Source organism: Cervus canadensis, chromosome 5 (genome assembly GCF_019320065.1).
Source record: "Cervus canadensis isolate Bull #8, Minnesota chromosome 5, ASM1932006v1, whole genome shotgun sequence".
Taxonomy (NCBI): Eukaryota; Metazoa; Chordata; class Mammalia; order Artiodactyla; family Cervidae; genus Cervus; species Cervus canadensis.
The window spans coordinates 65,101,612-65,108,606 of NC_057390.1; the positions used below are offsets into that span (position 1 = coordinate 65,101,612).

A 6,995-nucleotide genomic window follows, 5' to 3' on the forward strand; every position below is an offset into this window, starting at 1 on the left:
ACGGGTGTACATGTGTTCCCCATCCTGAACCCCCCCCTCCCACCTCCCTCCCCATCCCATCCCTCAGGGTCATCCCAGTGCACCAGCCCTGAGCACCCTGTCTCATGCATCGAACCTGGGATGTTGCTCTGTTTCACATATAATATACATGTTTCAATGCTATTCTCTCAAATCAGGAAATGAGGATAATTTTAGAGAGAAAAAAATTATGTTTCAACAATATAACTTTGTGGATATTAAATTCTAGTGTTCAGTTGTTGTTTTTTTTAATTTACTGCCTAACACTCATTTCCTGAATGGCTTCTCATTACTATGTTATAGAATTGTTAACTTTAAATTTTTAAAGGGCATTCTAAGTTTCTTTCTGAAACTTATCACAGTAATCTATCTTTAGGTGAAGATCAAGTACCACATGACCTGCAATCAGGCAGATTATGCATACTAGGAAAGACATTATTTAAAGGACTATCTCCAACCTAGATGGAAGACTCTTACCAGGTATTCTTATCTAACTCACATACAGTAAAACTAAAGGAAATTGACTTTTGGATTCTTATTTCCCACTTCAAAAGGGCCCTGCACTGGGATAGTCTATGGAGAAACCTGCTGACTGCAACTCACTTTATTTATTTATTTATTTATTTTGGGGTGTTCAGTTGTTGCTTTATTCTTGGTTCAGGTGACCAAGGAGGATAGCCATCACTCCCTATCCATCCCTGGAGACTTGGTGGGGGAGGAGCTTCCATCCCTCCACCCCACCCCCTCAACTCACTTTAATACATTGCTCACATAGAAAGGAAACGACACCCACACTAGGACAAGAAGACAATATCAGAAGTAGACAGCTATCCGAAGATGCTGGACCTGACTTGTATGATCATTTATAGTTTTTTTTTATTTCTTGGACTTTTGTATAAACCAACTTTTTTCTATCACGGACACAAATCCTATGTAGAGTTTTAAATTAATTCAATTGTTTTACAGTCAATAGCCTATATCCAACTTTTCCAAGTGTACCGTGGTAGACTTCTCTCCAAGGCTCTAATTGGATGACCCTTAGAAATTTTATTTTAGAAGAAAGATACTCTAGGACTGTATAAACTACGGTTGATATCACTAAGTGGGACCCTCTTACCCAGCCAATTAATGACATTTGTTTGGAATATGGCCATAAATACTCCTTTTCACTAGATGCTAAATATATTAGTTAGCTCCTACCAAGATCCAGTGGATTCATGGAACAAATTTATGGCCTTGGCTCTCCCCAGGCTGCTTAGAAAGATGCACTATCAGTTTTACTCATGCTCAAGGTCACCTAGAGGAGGTAGCCTTTGAAACTGCCCCATCAATCTGCCTTTAAAGTGAACACACAGGGATCAATCAGTCTTCCACTGGTATGATCACTTAGTCACGATATTTATCCTTCATTTGAAATAGAAGATGTCATTATTCACAGAGACTTTAACAAAATTCACCCAGCAAGCCTTAAATGATAGTAACCAAGCCATTAGTTTGCTTAATTCAGAAGTTTCCATAATGAGAAAATCCCGTAGCCCTTGATATTTTAACTGCTTCCCAAGAGGCTTCTAATATAACCCATATTGTGACACAAATGAAGACTCCAATTTCCGTTCTGAATGACCTTCTTTCGCGTTTAGGGGAGATGCAAGGAAAATGGTTTGGTTTGGGAAGGAAGAGATCGTATCTTTACTAACGGTATTGTTACTCTTTTTAATATATTTATTTATTTATTTGGCTACACCAGGTCTTAGTTGCAGCATGGGGCATCTTCAATTTTCATTGTGTCTTAGTTGCAACATGCAGGATGTAATTCCCTGACCAGGGATCGAACCCAGGCCCCCTGCATTGGGAGCCCAGAGTTTTAGCCACTGGACCATAGAGAAGTCCCTGACATTGTTATTCTTTTTTGCTGTTATTGTTGTTATTCTTGATGGTAATTTTGATTATAGCTTGTGTGACTTATAAAGTGATGGCTTCCTGCATTTCATGCTGTGTATCACCAACTTCTACTGAGATAGTAACATCTAAACTGCTTGAAATTATTGATCACATCTATAGTTCCCTATAAAATAATGAACATTCACAATGCATATACAATGTAAAATTGGCTTAAGTTCTATTGGACAATTTGGAATTGACTGTCAGTCCAACTCTTCTTAGACACTATGGACTATACCCCACCAGGCTTCTGTGTCCATGGGATTCTCCAGGCAATAATACTGGACTGGGTTGCCATGTCCTCCTCCAGGGGGTCTTCCCAACCCAGGGGATGAACCCGAGTCTCCTGTGGCTCCTGTACTGCAGGAGCAGGCAGATTCTTTACCACTGAGCCACAGAGGAAGCCCCTCTACTAGTACTGCTGCTGCTGCTAAGTCACTTCAGTCGTGTGTGCGACCCCTTTGACGGCAGCCCACCAGGCTCCCCTGTCCCTCGGATTCTCCAGGCAAGAATACTGGAGTGGGCTGCCATTTCCTTCTCCAATGCATAAAAGTGAAAAGTGAAAATGAAGTCGCTCAGTCATGTCCGACTCTTAGCGACCCCATGGACTGCAGCCCACCAGGGTCCTCTGCCCATGGGATTTTCCAGGCAAGAGTACTGGAGTGGGTTGCCATTGCCTTCTCCGCCTCTACTAGTACAATCCCCCCTACAAGGAAAGAAAGAGCAGGCTTTTAGAACCAGGAATGGAGGGATATGATGGACCTAGGTAAGCAACCATTCTGGGTGGCATCTAGGGACCAAATATTTGATTACCAAATGCCTTCTATCAAAAGATTAAGGATCAAAAGAGGGAGGTGATGAAACAAAATAATTTTTAAGGCACGCCAAAAAAAATTTAAACATAAAACTCCTTCTGCTCACTTAGGCCGCTACTTCTCTTTAGTGTGTACCCTGCTTCCGCAATTATGTGTTAACTAGATTTCCTTAAAAGACACAGGAATTCCTGCTTGATGGTAAAGAGCAATTATTTCTGGCACCAGAAAAGTAATTCCTTAAGATATAACGTGAGGTATTGAGCATGGGGGTGTTTTATTTCTTTTCCTCCTCAACTGAAGAGGGTTTTCATTTCCAGCTCAAATGTTCTTATTTTATTTATTATTATTATTTTCTGGCTGCACCATACACCTTGCAAGATTTTAGTTCCCCAACCAGGGATTGAACACAGTCCTGGGCAATGAAAGCACTGAGTCCGAACCACTGGACCTCCAGGGAATTCCCACATTTCTTTCTTAATCCTTAATCTGCATCTGTACATGCAGATTTGGATGATGCAAACTGTCATCATTTGCTTTGTCTTCAAAATGTATATAACCATGCATTAATTTCTTTCTTTCTTTCTTTTTTAGTGCTAACATTCCAGCAACAGCACAAGATGAGCTGTTGCTGCAGCCACAGGAGGAGGACTATGGGCAGGGCAGGAGGAATGCTCCCTCATTCTAGGAGGATGGGAACAGTTCTGGCTGCCCCAGAGTGGGATGTGTGTGGGTCTTTGGCCAGGCCACAGTCTACATAGGGAAACAATCAGTCACAAAGTTATGCGAATGCCACATAAGCTTGGCTATCAGCCTGGGCACCACAAAGGAGCCCAGGGCAGATCCTCTGCACATTCGTTGTTAAAAACTCTGCAGGGTGAGGCTGAACATGAGTTTATTACAAAAGAGTTGTACTTAACAAAAATCAGTATACACAGGTGAAAAACTCTCAAAATTCTCATCTATGTGTCACAAGTTGCTAAGCCAAAATATTAAAAACAGGGTAAAATGATAAACTTCTCAATTCTTTTCAAAAGGACTAATATTCTTAAGACACATATGCGACTTTCTTTCTTTTTTTTTTTTTTTACATATGCTACTTTCTTTAGCAAATCCCACAGAGAGACTGAGCAGCCCAGACCTTCTTGAGCCCCAGAGGCCTTGCGCCATGAATGGGCCTAGCCAGGAGACACTGTCCAGAGTCAGGGCAGGGGAGCCAAGCCCACAGTGCAGAACAGAAAGCTGAAACACACACAAAAGAAGGAACATGCCTTTAGCTAACACCTTGGCATCAAATGAAAGAGGAAAACAGGATGGAAAAATGCAGTCCTACCAGCCAGATCAGGGAAGAGTTAGGAAACAGGCAACCTTTCAGGCTGGCTCCAAGAGCAGTGGGAACCAGGCCTGGGCACACACCTTGATGGTAGAAAGTTGTGTTTCAACCAGTTGGGTGTGCCTAGTAGGCCTGGCAGGGAGCACATACAAGAAAGAAACAGGGAAGGGTAGGTGGGCCACCCTGGCCACAACCAGCTCATCAAGTAACTAATGTGGATGTAGTGCAAAAAAAGTCACCACTAAGTACTATGGGCATGCTCCCTGCTTGCCTTCATGGCCACATGGCCATGTTGGTCCAAAGGCAGGACCTTGTCCTTGTCCTGAATGCCTGTGTCCTCAATCACAGAAGGAGTCCCAAGAAAGACTTTTCCCAGTGTGCGTGGGACAGGAAAGACAGAGCCCTGTCTCCTCACATGTTAGTTGAGAGCTCCTGGGTCCGGGTATCAAGGTGCAGAGTTGTGCTTCTCTTTGTAATCTGTGTCCCCTGTTGGCACCAGCAGGTGAGAATGGGGGACAGAGGAATATCTGGACCTCTTACCTCATGGCAGAGCACCCAGTCTGAGCCACACCTTAACATATCACAATAGCCCTTCCACACCGGCGAGGTGTCCAAGAAAACCCAGAGGGTGGCCTGCTGAATATTATGTGATACACAGTTCCATGGAGGAGCATGGGTCCTGATGTTCCTAGGGTACAGCTCCATGGTTCTCAGGTGGGCACCAGGCCTGGAGGGCCACAGAGAGTCACCAAGGCAATGTGGTTGTTCTGCCTGACCTCAGAGACCATCTGTTGAAGGCGAAGCAGAACGTGGAGACAAATGGATTGGAATTGTTTGGGCAGGAGGACTTGTGCAAGACAATAGGGTTTTTTTTTTCCCACAGGATGGCTCAGAAGCTCCTGAATGTTGACCCACTTGCGGTAGGTCATGCGTGTTTTTGTCTGACCCTGTGTTTTCTCTCTTTACAGATAGTGGAATCTTGAATTCACTGTAGTGATACATATTAAAATTATAATGTCTAAGGTAACTGGTATGTAGGACAAACCTCTTCATTTTGTGTGTATTCACATCAAGGCAGATGTTCATTCTGAGAGTAAAGTGGTTAAAAAGCAGTCATGGGACTTCCCTGGTGGTCCAGTACCTAAGAATCCACCTTCCAAAGCAGGACATGGGTTCCATCCCTGGTGGGAGAACTAAGATCCCACATACCCCGGGGCAACTAAGCCCACGTGCTCTAGGGCCTGTGCTCCACAACAAGACAGTTCACATGCTGTAAGGAAGACAGCACAGCTGAAAAAAAAACAACAGTCATTACACTTGGATGGAACTTGCTTGTGAGGTGAAGGAGAAAGAATCTTCATCTTGTCTTCTGACTTGTAGAAGTCCTTGTGTGGAGAGCCAAGCGTGCTAAGAACATCTTGGCAGGAATCGCCAAAATATACTAAGATTTCAAATACCTGCATCTGGGCCATCTGGTAGTAAGTTGGGTCCACAACCTGCAGCAAGTAGGCAAAGTTGTAAACCTGAGGATCCACTTCCATATCAAAGATTATCTACACTCTCAGCATACATATTGCCCAGGAAACATCTCAGGGGCATCATGGGAGCCTTGGTATCCTGTAGGCTGTTTCCACTATACATGTAAATTCATCTCACAGTTGCTCTATGGGTTACCTGGAGAGAAGCCAGAACATGGGCAAAATTGGGATCATACTTGGGAAATTTGGTGCATGAGTCCAGCTGAAAAGAGAAAGACAGTCCTCTGAGGTTGAGCTGAAAGAGCTGTGCAGTGGAGCTGTCCACTCCAGGATGGGTTGCACCGAAGACTGGTCAATCTGCACAATTAAAATGCACACCACAATAGTTTAACTGTACTTTAGTCAAGTGGTAAATCTGAATCACCTTAAGTCTCTGATTGAAAGCTTCAAACAGTAAGTAGTTTGATCCTCTCCTGAGTCAGGTTAAGGATGAGGTCATGCTTAAAAGAGGAGACCAGTGCAAATACCTATTGCTCTTTTCCCAGAGAGTGCTCAGGCACCACCTCCAGATCCACCATTGATTGGGCCCGCCAGGCCAGGGTGGCCTCCTAAGGCAGTGCACAAGGGCTGGAGCTCCCTCACCAGCAGCAGCATGGGGCAGCCCTGTGCACTAACCCCTAATGGGCAGAAAATCCTCAGAGCTTGCTGAAAGACTGTTCCCGGGTTATAAGCCTCTTGATTATAAATTGGCTTGAATAAAATTCTCTATTTCTTTCTTTTTTAAAAAAATTACTCCTTTATTTAATATCTGGCTGCACCAGATCTTAGTTGCCATATGCAGGAGATATATATATATATATATATACACACATATATATAATTTTCAGTTGTGGCCTGTGGCCTCTTTAGTTGTGGCATTTGAATTCTAAGTTGTGGCACATGGGATCCAGTTCCCCGATGAGGGAACACAGTCTTAACCACTGGACCACCAAGGAGGTTCCTCTATTTCTTTCTTAGATTAACCATTAATCATTTTTTTGTGGACAATGTGAAATGTGCAGAACAGGCAAATCTATAGAGAGGGAAGATTAGTGGATTGGGGAGGAGGACTGAGATGGGGTATTGGGAGTGACTTCTAATTGGTAAGGGTTTCCTTTGGTGGGGGGTGAAAATGTTTTAAAATTGATTGTAGAGTGGCTGCATACCTCTGTAAATATACTAAAAAAACCATTGGATTATACACTTTATACACTTTTTTTCCTTTGACTGCCAGTACACAGTATCTCAGTTCCCAGACCAGGGATTGAACCCAGGCCATGGCAGTAAAAAAAACAGCCCAGAACCATAACTTTTAGGCCACCGGAAATTCCTGAATTATACATTAAAAAAATTTGTATTGTTCACCCTCAAAAT

The 6,995-nt window shown here is 43.3% G+C and overlaps 1 pseudogene; it reads right to left on the bottom strand.

Annotated features, from left to right (window-relative positions):
* Positions 1 to 3,862: 3,862 nt before the first annotated feature.
* On the bottom strand, positions 3,863 to 6,160 carry LOC122441880 (annotated as a pseudogene).
* Between the last annotated feature and the right edge of the window lie 835 nt (positions 6,161 to 6,995).